This window comes from Lagenorhynchus albirostris, chromosome 13 (assembly GCF_949774975.1).
Source record: "Lagenorhynchus albirostris chromosome 13, mLagAlb1.1, whole genome shotgun sequence".
In the NCBI taxonomy this organism is placed as follows: Eukaryota; Metazoa; Chordata; class Mammalia; order Artiodactyla; family Delphinidae; genus Lagenorhynchus; species Lagenorhynchus albirostris.
In genome coordinates, this window is record NC_083107.1 from 68,635,239 (window position 1) to 68,651,596 (window position 16,358).

A 16,358-nucleotide genomic window follows, 5' to 3' on the forward strand; every position below is an offset into this window, starting at 1 on the left:
CCTAACTCTACTTCTTTGAAGTCAGCATGCCTTTCATCTGTAAATATGAAAATAAACATGAATAATTAATGACTTATCATCCTCTCCAAGTAGGAAGTTTTATTCACTTCTGAGGAAGAAATAATTATTTCCCAGAGTCAGAGAGACAGGTAGGAGCAGAATGGGGACTCTGCTTCTGATGGTCTTGATGTGTGTTCAGACTGCCTCGAGTAATTCCACCTGCCTTCAAGAGCAACTATTACTGGGTTGCTCTCTCTTGAGTACTGACCCCTCTACTGGAAATAGAGTGGAAATACGTGGAAATATGTTTCAAACAGTGGATCTTCAGCTTCTCACTCTCCCGTCTGACCAACACCCCCATGAACCACTTCCATCTTTTACGATGGAGCCATAACATCTCCCACATGCCCTGTATGCTGAACTCCCTAAGCCATTACAATGAACTTGCCCCATTACCTCTAACCCCAGTACCACGTATACTTCTTGTGACTCATCCTTTGGCTCATCTCCAACAGGGCAACAGTTCTATGACTGAGGGCTGCATGAAATGCCCTTACAGACCCATTCAGCTAGGCTGCTTGATAAGCACCAAAGGTGAAGGCTGTAGGAGACACCCCCGCCACATGTCGTCACCTCGAAAGCTTAAAGGGAGAACTTCACCTTGCCTAGCTCACGTTCATACCCCATCTCTTTAAAAATTTTATTTATTTATTTATTACCATTTTCTGCCTAGAAGAGCCTGTGAGTGTAATGCATTCCATGTTTACTACCTCTGCAAAAGACGTGTTTCCTTTGATACTGCCTTTCTCACTTCAGGGAGTAGCATCTAATTTGAACACTCAGGGATGTGGTAAACAGATCCATCATTCTTTTTTCTTTTTTTTTTTTTTTGCGGTACGCGGGCCTCTCACTGCTGTGGCCTCTCCCATTGCGGAGCACAGGCTCCGGACGCGCAGGCTCAGCGGCCACGGCTCACGGGCCCAGCCGCTCCGCGGCATGTGGGATCCTCCCGGACTGGGGCACGAACCCGTGTCCCCTGCATTGGCAGGCGGACTCTCAACCACTGCGCCACCAGGGAAGCCCAGATCCATCATTCTTACCCATACCCTTTAGGATCTGCAGACTGTGGTAGACCCCAAAAAATGTCATTGTCCTAATCCCTGGAACATGTGAATATGGTACCTTAAGTGGCAAAAGAGGCTTTGCAGATTAATTAAGTTAAGGATTTTGTGATGGGAAGATTAGTCTGGATTATCCAGGTGGCCCTAACATAATCACAGGGGTCCTTATAAGGGGGAAGGGAGGGGTAAGAGAGAAGATGTGATGATGGCAGCCAAGGTTGGAGTGATGCAGGGCCACAAGCCAAGGAATGCAGGCAGCCTCTAGAAGCTGGAAAAGGCGAGGAAAGGATCTTCTCCTAGAGCCTCCAGAAGGAACACAGCCTTGCCAACACCTTGATTTTTAACCCACTGCATTGGTTTCCTAGGGCTGCTGTAGCAAATTGCCACACACCGGATAGCTTAAATGAACAGAAATTTATTCCCTCACTGTTCTGGAGGTCAGAAGTCCAAAATCAAGGTGTCAGCTGGGCTGCACTCCCTTTGCAGGCTCGAGGGGGAATGTGTTATTTGCCTTTTCTAGTTTCTGGTGGCTCCAGGCATTCCTTGGCTTGTGACCACATCACTCCAATCTCTGCCTCTGTGGTCACACTGTCTCCTCCTCTTCTCTCTCAAAACTCCCTCCATCTCTCACTTATAAGGACACCTATGACTGAATCTAGGGCCCACCCAGATAATCCAGGGTAAGCACCCCCTTTCAAGATTCTTAATCACACCTTTTGTCGTATAAGGTAATATTCACAGGTTTTGAGGATTAGGACTTGGGGAGACAACATTTGGCCCACTATACCTATTTCAGACCCCCAGAACTGTAAGATAATAGATTTACATTGTTCTAAGCAACTACGTTCATGGTAATCTGTTATAGCAGCAATAGGAAACCAATACACAGACTGATCATATCTCCTCTCACTTGGCTTCTCTAAGCTGAGGAGTCCCTCTTTGTTCTCCTACTCTGTGGAGATGGCTCTGGGTTATGCTGGTTGTTCTGTGACCTTGGCACTGGCCTAGGCCAGACCTGAGGTGGTGGAGCCTACCTCTGCCATGTTACCTCTACGAGGATGGCTTCACCTACTCAGATCCACACTGTCAGAACATGGAGAAATGAGATGTACAGAAGAGAACCTAGAACTAGAATACCGTGAAACATCTCCTGAGCTGGGAGGATGGCCCAGGTGGGATTCGGACTGACTCTGAGGAAGAGCCAACATCCTTCCCCAAAGGGAAGAAAAGAGTTTCAACAGCACATATCCTAACCTCCCTCAGGGCTGAAGCACATCTATCTAAATGGTACTAAGTAGCTGATAACTAGGCTGGGGAAGGAAGAATTCAGAACCTGGGAATGTCCCTTCTACTCCTTCAGTGTTTCAGTGAATTTAGGCAATTCAGCTAGCAATCCTGACACATTTAGACATCTGTAGATAAGTCTAGCTGAGGCAGAGTTTTATTCTGCTTAAACAAGTCACTGGCCCTATGTTTCAGCTTCTTCACTAGCACAGTGAAAGCATCTTCCAGGGATGAATTCAAAACAAAGTTCCCTGACGTTATTTCAGTGTCTTGGAAATAGTGCTACTGGGGACAAAACCAAATATGATGTTACCTGGGACAATGGAAAGTGCTTTCCACGTGTATATTGCACTGGTTCTTAAACGTGACTACTGGAGACATTGTAAGTGGACAGGATCTTAACGTAATTAAAAACTGGAAGAAAATGTAGCAATGCATTCACTGTAGCAAACAACAGTGGTGGCAACAGGTTTCGTGAATGGAGGGGCTTGGGGCTGGTAATCTGGTGGGAAGAGGGAGACAGAAGAGAGTCTTGAAACTGTGTTTGCAGAACCACACACATTTGTATTTGGACTATAGGTTCACCTGGGTGGCTCGGCAAGGGGGCAATACTAAAGCCCACCAAGGCCACCCCTTGATGCCACTATTGTTTGAGTGGTGGAATTACAATGGCTTTAATTTCCTTGTTTACTTTTTTCTATCTTTTCCATTTTTTCTATAAATGAAAAATAGTAGGATCTCATGTTTTTAGAAAGAAATAATAAATACGTTAGAGTATATATGCAGAAAAAAAGCTGGAATATTCAACAAAATTGTGGCACTGATTTCTCCTTGGGGGACAAGGTTATGGAAGACTTCTACTTTCTACATTAAGCATTTCTGTAATGTTTTAATTTTAAAATATTGTAAAGGCAATTTTGACTTACATTTGTTATCCAAAAAAGGTTTTCTTGATGACTACTATACACTAAAGGCATTAGTTAAATGCACATTGCTCTAAGAAATTTTTCTGAAATATGGGCTAGATGATAGTGATTTTTGAGAATAATTTTTTTTTTAATTCATAGGAAAGCTAATGTATGGATACAAATTAGGACGCACGGATTATTAGGGTGAGAATGAGACAAGTGATACAAAAATTCTCAAGGGTGCTGTTCAGAGGAATGACAGGACTTGGCAGCTCTCTGAAGAATCCTTTTCCAAACCCTAAATCTCCAACAGGGGGAAAAGGACCAGAGGTGAGAGGCGGCTGCTGCAGTAAAGGCTTCTCGGTCCTTTCTCTTAGCTCGCCTCCTGCCCTCAACCACCGAGGGCGGCTCAGGTGCCTGAGAAAGCTTCCTAAGGAAGCCAATTGGCAGCCTCTCGGGAGAGACTTTTAGAAGAGGCTGTCGATGCCAGAAGACCAAACAGTTCTAGGAGCTCTAAAACATCTAGTTATTACCCCTCGTCCCTCCCAAAGAGGTCATCTGCTCCAGGCAGGAAGGAACATGATTTCCACAGAACAGCTAGATGCTGCCAGCACTATCTGAGCTCAGATGATGAACTCTGAAGATGAAGCAGCAAATCGGACGTCCTTACGTCCTCCCGACAGGGCCTCAGGGCCTCGGAAACAAAGTCCTCTCGAGTTACGATCTTTAGCACATCCCAGAACAGCTCTGGGCCAAGGCAGTGCCTGGCTGGGTCTTGCTAATGGAGCCTTCCAGGCCATGGGGAGTCCTCTGCGCTACAGTCAGAGGCCTGTAACGTCTGGGAAGGCGCAGGGTACTGATTCTACCTGTTGTGAGGCTGGCTAGGTTCGGAAAGACGCCTCAAGAAGCAGATAAGTTCTCTGGAAGCTGGGGGGCGGGGTGAGGGCGCTATAGGAGGGAGAGGAGCTCTGGAGTCTATCCTGGGAACCCAGGGGACTCCTGGGTCGTGGGCTGGTTGCCCACACCCAGGGGAGTGGGAAATGGGCCCTTGGGAGAGCTTACACTAGGCAAGTCGCCTTTGTCTTTATGTGAGCACAGATTACGTGGAGGGTTTGGTCTCTGAACGTCCTGTCTCTCTGTTACTGGAAAGGTACCTCTGCCCAAGTGAGGCCTTGCTGAATAGGGTGGTGGTATCTGTCCTCTTCTTCCCTTCTCCCTCTCAGGGGAGCTGGTTTGGCCTTCCCGGTTTCCGGTGCCACTCCTTGCTAACGTGGAGACCGAGAGGTCCAAGAGCCGGTCCTTCTGTTACTTTTGTCCAGTAGGGACGAACGTGAGGGCTTTTGGTTTATTATTGCAGCCACTATCTAGTCACTCCTAGGAACTGCCTCACAGAACTAAGGACTGACAGCAACAAAGTACCCCTCAGAAATCCACTCGTTCAGCAATTATCTGTTGAGCCTCCACAATTTCTAGGTCTCATGTGGATGAGTCAGTCAGTCTTGATCCTTGATTCACGAAGCCTGTTACCTAGTGAAATAGCTAAGTAGTAATAAAATCATACAAATAACTATGTAATTATAATCTCATTAAGTGCTGTATAGTAAACATGTACGACTAGGGTGTTTTGAAAGCAATGGCTTTCTGCCTCTTAGTGAAAGATACATTTTATATTCAATCCAATACATACACAAACACGCACACCCAGACATAGATAATAAAACAAAAGTTCCATTAAACAATTCTTACTCTTACTATGAGTGATGCCCTCTGATATTTTCTGGTCTTTTCATTTGTTTTTTTTTTTTTTTTTTGGCTGTACCGCGTTGCTTGTGGGATCCCCGCCCAGGGATTGAACCTGTGCCCCCTGCAGTGGAAGCACGGAGTCCTAACCACTAGACCACCAGGGAGTTCCCTGGTCTTTTCATTTAGAAAATGCTGGTTACAACCCAATAAATTGGTCTCACAACCAATTAGTGGTTGTCATCTACCATTTGAAAAACACTGTCATGGGGTCCCCAACCTAGAGTGGAGTGAGGATGGAGGTTACAGAACACTTTCCCCTAGGGAAGGACATTTAGGCCAAGACACAGTGAGGTTACGGAGACTCGGCCCAAAAAGGCCAGGAAAGAATGCTCCAGACAGAGGGAACAGCACATGCAAAGACCCCTCATTTAATAGAAAAGGAAAGTGGGGATCAAGGAAGAGATGTGCCTTGTTCAAGGTCGTGTAACTCTAAGCCCAAGTCTCCTAACTCCGAGTTCAAGGTTCTTAAGCATACTGCAGCCTATTAGCTGTAGTCTTCCTCTTCATTTTGCTACTGATGGGCCAAGGGCTAATTATTCAGACCTAGGCTGACTAGGAGGCAAGAGAAAGGAGCAACGGCAGGGGGCTATGTTTACAAAGGGCCCGTTTAATTCTCCATGCAAAACAATGCATCTTAGTGCCTACCCCACCTGGCTTGAGGCCTGCACTGGCGAGCTGTTTGTTCCTTCCTGGTAGGGACTGGCTGGGAGCCGTACTCCTGCTTAGTCCTGGCTTTAATGAAACACCATTTACAAAATGTCCAGGCAAGGTTTAGACTCAGCTGAAGGCCCTGGAAAGGAGGCAGAGTGCTGGCCCTGGCTTTTCCACGTCGCTGTGTTGGTGTTGGCACTCCCTTTCCATGTGTTTCCACCTTGCTCAGTTCCCTGCTTGGCCCCTGTGACTGCTATGCATGGTCAGCTGTGTAAAGGGCTTTAGTTGTGCGGTATGATGGTAATGTGAATATGGCAAGTGGAATAGAGGCCACAACCAAGGGTGTCAGTTAGAGTCAGGGTCAAAGTGGATGATCTAGGAGGACATGAGAAGGAGACCGGTCACAGGAGGCAAGGGCCTTAGGCCAAGTTTCAAAACAGGCAAGAGAGAAACAGAGCTGCTATATACAGTTGTACAGTTTGTACACTGCACAAAGCACCCAGGGAGGGGATGAGTGAGGCTGAAACGGAACCCACAGTCCACTCACAAAACTGCGTCCCTGGCAAGGGGCTGTATCTGCCTGGAGGAAGAACCTTCACGGACAGAGGCCAGAGAGGAATGGCTCGGTAGGGCTCCCGGACAGAGTCGGAAACAGCCAGGCCCACACAACCGTGCATTGAAAATATGACTGCCGAGCCTAGGGAAGGTCAGCCTGCTCAGGCTTCAAACACTAAAACCATGTGGGTGGATAAGGGCTGGTGGTTGGGTGCCACTCCGCAGCGACAAGCTGTGACCACAGGAGCAATGGCTGAAACCAAAGACACCTCATGGTGCAAGCCCCTTATCAAGCCGGACTCTGTGAAGCTCCTCCACCTTCGTTTCTCCTCCATCAACCTCAGAGGTAATCCTGCCACACCCTGGAAGCACAGCGCTACACCAGAGATTTTAGCTACAAACATGTTGCTAGTAATACGTGCCCATATGTTAAGGGAAGAGACAACAACAACAAAAAACAACAACAAAAACACCCCCAAACATTCTACAAAGGTGAATAATTAAAAGCAAAAACAGCCTCTTAAAATTAAAATCTTCCTCTGTCAGAAACCTCCTCACGGCTCATCACTCACCTTCCAACCCCCCTTTCTGTTCTCACTGGAGCCTGTAATTACTTTCCCCCTCATTCTGCTGACAACCAGTGCCTGTCTTAGATTTGCAGTGCTTCCTTCCACCTCTGACCTTAGGGCCAGCTGCTTCACTGCCATCTCAAACTCTGCCTCCCCAGAAACCTTGCCCCGAGCACGCTAAGCCACCCCCATCCTCGTGCTGCCCCACTTACTGCTGCTTCTCCAGGCTAGAGGACTTCAGAGACTTAGCCCTTAGGAATTCATGGGCCCAACTCAGCCCTCACCCTTGCACAACAAGACTTTCATTCACCTCTCAAACGCCCAGGCTCATTTCTCACAGTGGTTAATTCAGACCTTCAGGACCTCGCCCCCGACCTCAGCAAGCAGCCTTCGCTCTGTCTCACTAAGGAAAAGGTCTTTTATTAGTAGGAACTCCAGTTATCTCCCCTGGACTTCACCCTGCAAGTCAGGGGTACAAAGAGCTATACACTCTCCTCCTATCAGTCTCAGAGGAAGGGAGTCTTTCCCTCTCCTGCAAAGTCATCCCTTCCCTGGTGTTCTCAAGATCATTCCTATTTGCTCGCTTTCTCTCTTGTATGTGGATTATTTTCCTCAAATAACTCCTTTTCCTTTCCACCATCACACATGCTCATATCTCCTTATTTTCAGAAATTATTCCAAGTCAATACTAAACTCTTACTCTGACTGTAAGTTTATTGGATCACCATGGAGAACAATGTGTAATAAGGCCATTAAAACAACAACAATATGGAAACAATCTAAGTGTCCACCAGTGGATGAACGGATAAAGAAACTGTGGTATATATACAGAACGGAATATTATTCATCCAAAGAAAAGAAGGGAATCCTGCCATCTACAACACGGATTGACCTTGAGGGCATTATGCTAAAGGAAGTAAATTGGACAGAGAAAGACAAATACTGTATTATCTTGCTTATATGTGAAATCTAAAAACACTGAACTCATAGACACAGAGAACGGATCGGTGGTTGCCAGAGGTCGGGGTGGGGGTGAGGGAACTGGGTGAACGTGGTCAAAAGGCACAAACTTCCGGTTATAAAATAAATAAGTCCTGGGGAATATAATGTATAGCATGGTGACTATAGTTAATGATACTGTATTATGTATTTGAAAGTCACTAAGAGAGCAGATCTTAAAAGATCATAACAAAAATAATTGTAACTATGTATGGTGATGTAGGTTAACTAGACTTATCATGGTGATCTTTTTGCGGTGTATACAAATATTGAATCGTTACTTGCACACCTGAAACCAATATAATGTTATATGTCAATTATATCTCAATTTAAAAAAACCTAACATGGTTTGTACCATTTGCCTCAGTAACTCTGCTTTATAGGATATACCTCTGAAGAAATAACCCAAGAAGGAAAAAAAAGGAATTTGTACCGTGATGTTCAGAGCAGAGATACTTACGCTTGCAAAATATTGGAAATACCCTAATTGCCCAATAATAGATCGATGGTTAAGCACATTTTGGTATCACTATGACGGAATACCACAGAGGGAAGGGGATGTTTGCAGTGACAAATCTATGGATTGTGCTGACATAGAGAAATCTGTAGATGAAGCACACTTCAATACACAAAAACTACACAGACAAAAACTACATGCTTACTAAAATTTTATATATGTTTGATGATAAGGAACAGAATTGTAACAAAAAAAGTTTGATCCCGCTGCTTCTTCTGGTTACTACTTTTCTCCCCTTCCCTGCTGCCGTTCTCTGGTGACTATCTATTGCCTCTACTTGCTCTGTACCCAGTTCCCTGCTTAATGCTACCCAATCTGGCTTCCATCTCCAGCGTTTCACTGGAGTGACACCCTTGCCATGATTTTCTTCTGGATGAATCCTTGAGTCTAGTTAAGCCAGCAGCACTGAAGCTCTCTTCCCTTGCTCTGAAACCTCCTACTTCCCCACATTGCTTCACTTTTTTCCTAATTATGGACAATTCTCAAAGCTTACTACTTGGGGCTCTGGTCTTTGTGCTCTGTACCCAAGACCCCTGGAGAAACCCCCTTTCAGGGAAGCCATCGCTCCTGTGTTGTTGACTCTCACACCCATAGCTCCATCCAACCTCATCCTCAGCTTCTGGGCTTTTGTGATCACTCCACTTGGATGTCTCCAATTGTCATCTTTAGTTCTCCATGCCTAAACCAAAACTTATCTCCAAACTGTCTCTTCAACTTCCTAATTTCTGACTAACGTTCCCAATGTTGTGCAAACTCTCACAGCCTCAGTCTGGTAAAGGTGACCTACTTATGATCCTTGGCCAGTCACTCCTTCCAAGACGTGGCACCTTGCCTCGTGGAAAGCCCTCTCTGGTGTCCTGTCTACTCAAAGCCTTCTCATCTTCAGGACAAGCTCAGGGTCTGCTTCCTTTGTGAAGTCTTTTCTGATTACTCCAGTTCACAATAATTATTTTCCTCTCAGAGCCCTTTTTGAATTTAGACTCTGTAGTGCTAGTGACTCACAATATGCTGTTCTTTTCATTTCTTTTGCCTGAACTCTCCTACTCACCTGTCCTCTGTGCTACCCTGCATACCCAGCTCCGATATGCTTCCCTCTCTGAAGGCTTCCCCAGCTCTTACACGCTCAGGGTCACTCTTCTGCCTGGGTTACCAAAGCACCCTTTCCCATCACTGCTGGCGTTCCCACCCCATTGTGTGATAGTGATTTATATAATTCTGTGTCCAATTCTCCTGCCAGAATGTTAGCTGAGTTCCTTAAGGGCAGAGATCATGGCTTATACCACAAAGGAGCGCAGAGGTATTATCAACACCCAGTGTCGTCATGCACGCTAATCATTCCACACATCCACCTTAGCTTCCAAACCAGACTGAAGTTTCTCATGGACAGGGGTTGAATCTCATTTCTTTTATACCCCATAATGACTCAGAATACAAAACAGAAAGGACTTGGAGAGATCTTATTGAGAGTATACTTAGAATAAGGCCTTAAGAAGACAATATGCAAATTTATATGAATAACCTATAAACCTGGAAACTATACTATCTGGGGAATACGAATGTTATCAACTCTCAAAACACTGTACCTTGCTATTTTAGGGCCAGCATAACACATCTCTGTACTTAGCAGTGGTCCTGTCACTTAAAGGTGTTAATAGGATGCCCAAACTGGGAGCTTTCAGCGGTGAACTCTACCCAGCTAAAATCAGGACAGATCACAGACTGAATCAGAGACCCTGATAAGTGGCAATAATCTGCAGGGACGGGAGTGGGGGCTGACGGCTGTCTGCCAAGAGTCTGGTGCTGCAGAAAAGTCTAGCTACACAGTGCATGTTACACCACCGGAGATAAGCCTTCAGTGAGACACTCCCCATATGGGAAGGGATATTTAATTTCATCCAGTGGTCCAAGGCCTGCCCCTTTCACATGGCACAACACACAGCAGTTCAACTATGATCCTGCTGACTCAGAGTAGCTGAGATTTCATTTCTTACCAGGCAGGAAACACCATTTAAATTACCAGGTGACTTGGACAACACCCTCAAGAGAAGATGAATGCTTCTCCCACAGTCGCTCTTTCCAGGTGGTGGAGTGTCCCCAGCGAGCCACACCCAAAGACATGTTCACTAATAATCCCAGGTGGCAGGGTAGGCCTCCACCCTGTCTGGGACAGGTGTCTGGGGAGTCAGAACCACTTGGAAGAAGAGGCAGACCCTGCTCAGAAAACATTTACACAGCAGCACAGGCCGAGCTGTGTGATAGACCACATGGTTCCTCAGCTCTACGTCCCGGCGCTCAGAGGTGGGCCGACACCACCACAGGTAGAGGGCAGGTATCAGCCCACTGGACAGGCCACAGAGATGATGCACAGTGTGTGCGTGGATGGGAAAATGAACGAGAGGACAGCAGCGGCCGGGCCAGCCCCTCCCATCCCAGTCAGCAGCTCCAGGGACCGGCCCAGCCCATCCCCGCAGTGGGCTTCTGCTGCCAGGTGGCCACCCAACTTTCTCCACCCACGCCTGGAAGAAAAAGGGCCTCTGAGCTGAGGGCGGAACAGAATATGGCCAGGGCAAAGGGAGGAAGGAGGCTGCTGCAGGCCTGGGTGGAGTCTTTCAAAACAGATAGTTCAGATAGGTGCACAACCGCCAAAACAAGGGAGAAAGCCTCAAATAAGGCCCCTGAGACATGGGGGAACCAGGACACCAGAGAATCTGCAAAGACATGGGGAGAAAAAGTCCACCCAAATGGAGCCCTGTGGTACATGGGGTTTTACTGAAATCTGATAAATCTAAACAGCAAAAGTTAAGAGGCAAAGAAGACTATATTGTAAGACACTTTCTTTTCATAATTTTTTTTACATCTCATTTGAGTCAAGAGAGACTACTTCATTTGGACGGTTGGAATTGAGAGTTTCTAGACTACGGTTTTAAGTCACACACCCACACAGTAACACTCCGGGCACGCTCTCTCTCAAAGAAGAAATGAAGTACTATCTAAAGGAACACCTTTGAGAAGTGTTTACCTTGAATCATGACCATAGTGAAACAAAATAATAAAAAATTAAATACCTTGAGATTTTCTTAGCAATTGCTCTACTACATGGAAACTATACATCGCTGGTTTAAAAATTTTGTAATGAAAGTTATAGCTGTTTAATGCAGAAAAGTTTGGAACACACTGAAAAGCACTCAGAAAGAAAAGTAATCTCGTTACTTAAAGATAATCACTTATGGTTTTGGCATATGCCCTTCTAGTACCTTTCCATATATTTTAAAATAAAGTTGGTATCATTCTTGCCACACAATTTTGCATCCTTTTTTCATTGATTATATCAAAAGTTTCTGATATCAAAAAATAGTCTACAAGATTTTTGATGCCTGTGCAGTATTTCATCTAGGTGAACTGACCAATGCCTAATTATTGATCCTTTTGGTTGTTTTAACTATTTGCTGTTATTAATAACGATTATAATTAATAATGTTGCATTAATAAAAATCACTGTATAGGTATTTTTATATACATCTCTGATTTTCGCAATACTCCTAGAACAGCAATCTCTGATCTAAACATATGCTCCTGTTAACGTTTTTGATACACACTGTCAAAACTACTTGGGCAAATTTGAAGCCATGCTTCTTGCTCAGTTATTTTAAACATATCACACAACTGGTATGTATCTCCTATATACAAGAAATAGTTTCAGGAAAAAAATCATTTTACGTGGAGTCACAACATTTAGATAGGCCAAATCTTTATTTACTTCAGGCAAATAATGTGTCCAGAGCTCAAAACACCGATGTAACGTTATACCCGTTTAGGAAAGTTGGTAGGGCACGATGCTAGTGAGAACAAGATATTGGACTTAGGCCAGTATTAGCCAGTCAACTCCACACAGAGGAAAAACCATCCTTGGCCACAGGAAGCCTCACCAACCTTGGCCAACTGTCGCCCAAATCTGTACTCTTGGCCAAAGGGAACACTGCGTGATGGAATGTGGTTTACTCACCATAACCCATCCTAACGCTTGGTTAAGCAAGTCAAAGCACGTGTCCAATGATAGGTGTGTCATCTTTCTATAATAAACAGGACACCTGGCTAGGAAACACAACTGACCAACTTAGGAGAAAATTAAAGCTCAATCATACTTAATAATTTTGTCAGTTTATCAGTGATTCCTAGGGGAAGCAGTTAATAAATCACTGTGGGAAAGTTGTGCTCTATCAGCCCGATCTGATCTAAAACGCGGCTACCATAACAGAGTAGGTCAGCATTTCAGCTGGGTGCCATTATACTTCAAGCCCTCTTCATGCTAAGTAAGGGGCACAGATTTTTCATAAAGGTCATCTGGTCAGATGCCATTTTCATCAACAGTTGAAAATTAAAATAGCTTATTAGAATAACAATGATTACTTCAACTGTTCAAGAGAAGGAAGGGACAATTCTCAAGAAGGGAATGAAGAGACTAGGAAGAGGTGGTGAGGTAGAAGGTCAGTGAAGTATCCTGGGCTGCCAGGAAGCAGCCACTTTGGAGGGTCCTGTCCTTACCTACGGGCCTGGTTTGGTGCAAACTGGCTTGGCCTGTTTGAAGGAAGCAGTCTAACCCCATCTGCCCCAAGCATTGACGGCTCCAAGTAAAGGCAACTGCTTCTTGCTCACCAAAATGTACTTACTGAAAAACAACCACTACCAACTCCATTGGTCTTCATTAAATTACAAAAGCACACATGCTTCTTACAACAATTCACAGATAGAATTATATATGAAAAAAAGGAGTTCTCCTTTGAGTGTCCTTTTCACTCCTCCACACTCAAATTCCACTTCCCAGAGGTTAAAAACTATTGTGTTTAAATTTTCAGTCTTAAGATGCCTATTTATGAGTATTTTCTTTCCAAATGAAATTTTTAGGAACTTAAATTCATTTGTGTCCCACCTGAATGGCTTGCCCGGGCTCCCTAATTACGTGGCAGTCTCCGCCTTGACTCCATCTGGAACCGTTGCCACCCCAAATGCCCTCCCTTTACCTCTCCTCACTAGCAAGGAGGTTTCCCTCCTAAAGCAGATAGCTCCTCTCCTGGGCCCTCCAGATCTCCCAGATGCAGAGCTGATCTGAGCAGTCACCAATTAAAGCTACACCTCTAATAGTAGAGGAACTGAATGAAGGCCATTGCGAGCTTGACTCACGAGGGAGAGCTCAGCAGCTTTTCCATTTCAAATTAAGATCACTCCCCAGACTGGCCTCCCCAGCGGAGGACTAACCGCCACCATGACATACACAAACGCACGAAGTCTCTGCTCTCCCAGTCAACTGCTCCCGCCCTGCCAGCCTTTCAGATAACCAGGTCAGCTGAATACATGGAGACAAAGGGGCAGTTCATATACTCCTATTTTGGCAGTTGAAATAACGCTGCAAGTGCCAGGTCTTCACAGGATAAATCCCTCTGTGCATGTCAAACACACCGAGAGGCCTGCTGGGAGATGGGGGTTGCTGAATTGGGGGGCCAAGATGGACTTAGGTCATGATAAAATTTGGAAAGCATTATTTTTTATTTTATACTTTAGTAATATAAATTAATGGTTGCTATCTCTTATTAAGCAGGTACTCTACACACTTGCTTTCATTTAATCCTCCCAACCACCCTGTAAAACAGACGGGTAGCATTTCAGGCTTGCAGATGAGAAAACTGGCACTCAGGTTCCATAACTCACCCAAGGCCACATGGTCAGGAAGTGGTGGGACTGGGATTTGAACGCAGGTTTGTCTGCTTCCAGAGGCCAGACCACCTCCCTTTCTCAAGGATAGGGGTTAGAAATGTCTATGGCTTCCAGGAACCACAGAAGGTTACATTCTGGGAGCTGGAAGATAATCCAGTTTGCTCCTCCTCTCGGCCCCCTTTCAGCCCTCTCCACCTTGCTTCCTGGAGTACAGCAGTAGCCTCACAGATAAGTTGCGAAGACTTCAAACACCCACCTTCGCGTTTGCTTTACGTTAGATGATGCAAATTTAAGAAAGGAAAAACTTCCTTGAAGTTGAAATGCACTGCGTGGGGAAAAAATATTTTTGAGATGGCAAGAATAAATATTTAATTAGACAGTGTGACACTCAATTTCACCTGGCTTTGCAATCAGACAAAAAACAAGCCCTTGTCTACAGGGCTAATTACAGACTACTAAATTATTTTTTATTAAAACCCTCTAGAATATTAAATATGAGGGATGAGGTAACATGGTATTGTAGAATAGCCCTAGACTGGCAATCTGGGTTCTAATCCTGACTCAGCCACTAATAACTACCAACATTAATTTGCATGGTGTGCACAGCTGACAAAATGTTTTCACATACTTTATACATTAGTTGGGTGACCTCAGGCAAGTCACTAACTCTTGGTGTCTCATACTGAGATCTGGAAATGAGAACACTGAGCCATCTGAAGTCCTCTCCACTTCTAACATCCTACGGGGGGGAGGACATGTGCCTTAGGATCTTTACAAATATGTCTGTGAACAAATCAGATGCATTTTGGTTCAGAAAAATTACATTTTCTGCTCAGCTTCTGAAAGATGTTACTTGGCTAAATTCAGGTACAGCTCATACGATGTTTGCTGCCAGCTAGTTGGCTCCGCTTCTGGAGGGTACCATATGAAGGCCTTGGGATGGATTCCCACATAGGAACTTTCCTCTCTTCAATAGCCAACTGCCATGCCTAACTGCAGTCAATCATCTTACATACACGACCCCACAGAGTAGGCTGGCTTAGGGCAAGGACTTAAGGAAATCCGTCCTCACAATGCATGCGCTCTCAGGATCATCACATCCCCAGGAATATTATAAATATCATTCTCAGTTCTAAGACACGCAAATCCCTCCTTCAAATCTTGCCGCTTCCTGGCTATTTTAATGTTCCTGAAATTAGGAGGCACCGTAGACTCAACATGTATATTTTGATCTGGTAGTGTTAAATGAGTTTACCTAAAAGCTGCTGGTAAATTGCTGGTGTATCTTAGAATCAAGGAAATATAGTGCTACAAAACTACAACATAGATCACATAGATTTAGGTCTAATTTGGTTCAAATCATGTCCCTCTCCCTGATCTTAACAATTACACTCAGTAACAACTGGATAGGCAACGTATGAGACACAGGTATTAGTCCTGTTTCCCAACAGCAGCAGTTTAAAAGGCATTCCATCATTATCTCATAAAACACAGGTATGGATTTTAAAGGCAAATTAACCTATATAAAAACCACTGTGGTGCTCTGGAAATGTCCTATCCCACAGTAAACTGTAAAGGGGACATTTTACTCACACCCTCCTGATCTATCTAGCCTTGACACATTTTCTTGCTTCTTAATTCACAACCCTCCACCCCAGTAATATCGCTGATTCCCAAAATACACTCAACTCAGGAGGAGCAGCTCTCCAGCACAGCTGTCTGCTCCTGCCCTGCCCGGGTATTTCGGTGAGCTATGCAACACAGAGAGGACCACACAGAAGGAATGTAACTCTCAGGCCCCACAGTTCCCATCGCCCCGCAGGCAGGTGCATCCCACCAAACCCCAGACTGGCATTCGAAACAGAAGAAACTGCACTGCTGCATGGGGGCAGTAGTTTTCCTGAACTTCATCTCTATGTTTAAAACTAGGGCGACAGCCGTCTTTGCTACTGTAAACTAATCTGATGGGCATGGGGGCGGGGAGTGGCTCTGAGGAGGCTGCCAATAGGCCATGATTGAGCAAAGTCAAGGCGCAAAATCGTTATTTCTCACCGTTTGCAAGCCAGAAACTCCAAATTTGTGGGTTCTTCACCATGATTTTTAGAACTGAACCATCTACGCCTTTTGCACCCTAAAGTAAAAAAACCCAAAGCCTCTTCTACAGTTTAACTGGGTGATATTTACACACATTTTCTAACAGTACACTGAGATATGCAAGCAAAAAAAAAAAAAAAAAGAATCA

At 44.9% G+C, this 16,358-nt stretch overlaps 1 protein-coding gene across 2 annotated transcripts in view; it reads right to left on the minus strand.

The window, feature by feature from the left end:
* MAPRE3 (microtubule associated protein RP/EB family member 3) overlaps positions 1 to 16,358 on the minus strand; it is a 47,617-nt gene that overhangs the window by 29,778 nt on the left and 1,481 nt on the right. The gene's annotated exons all lie outside the window — the stretch shown is intronic.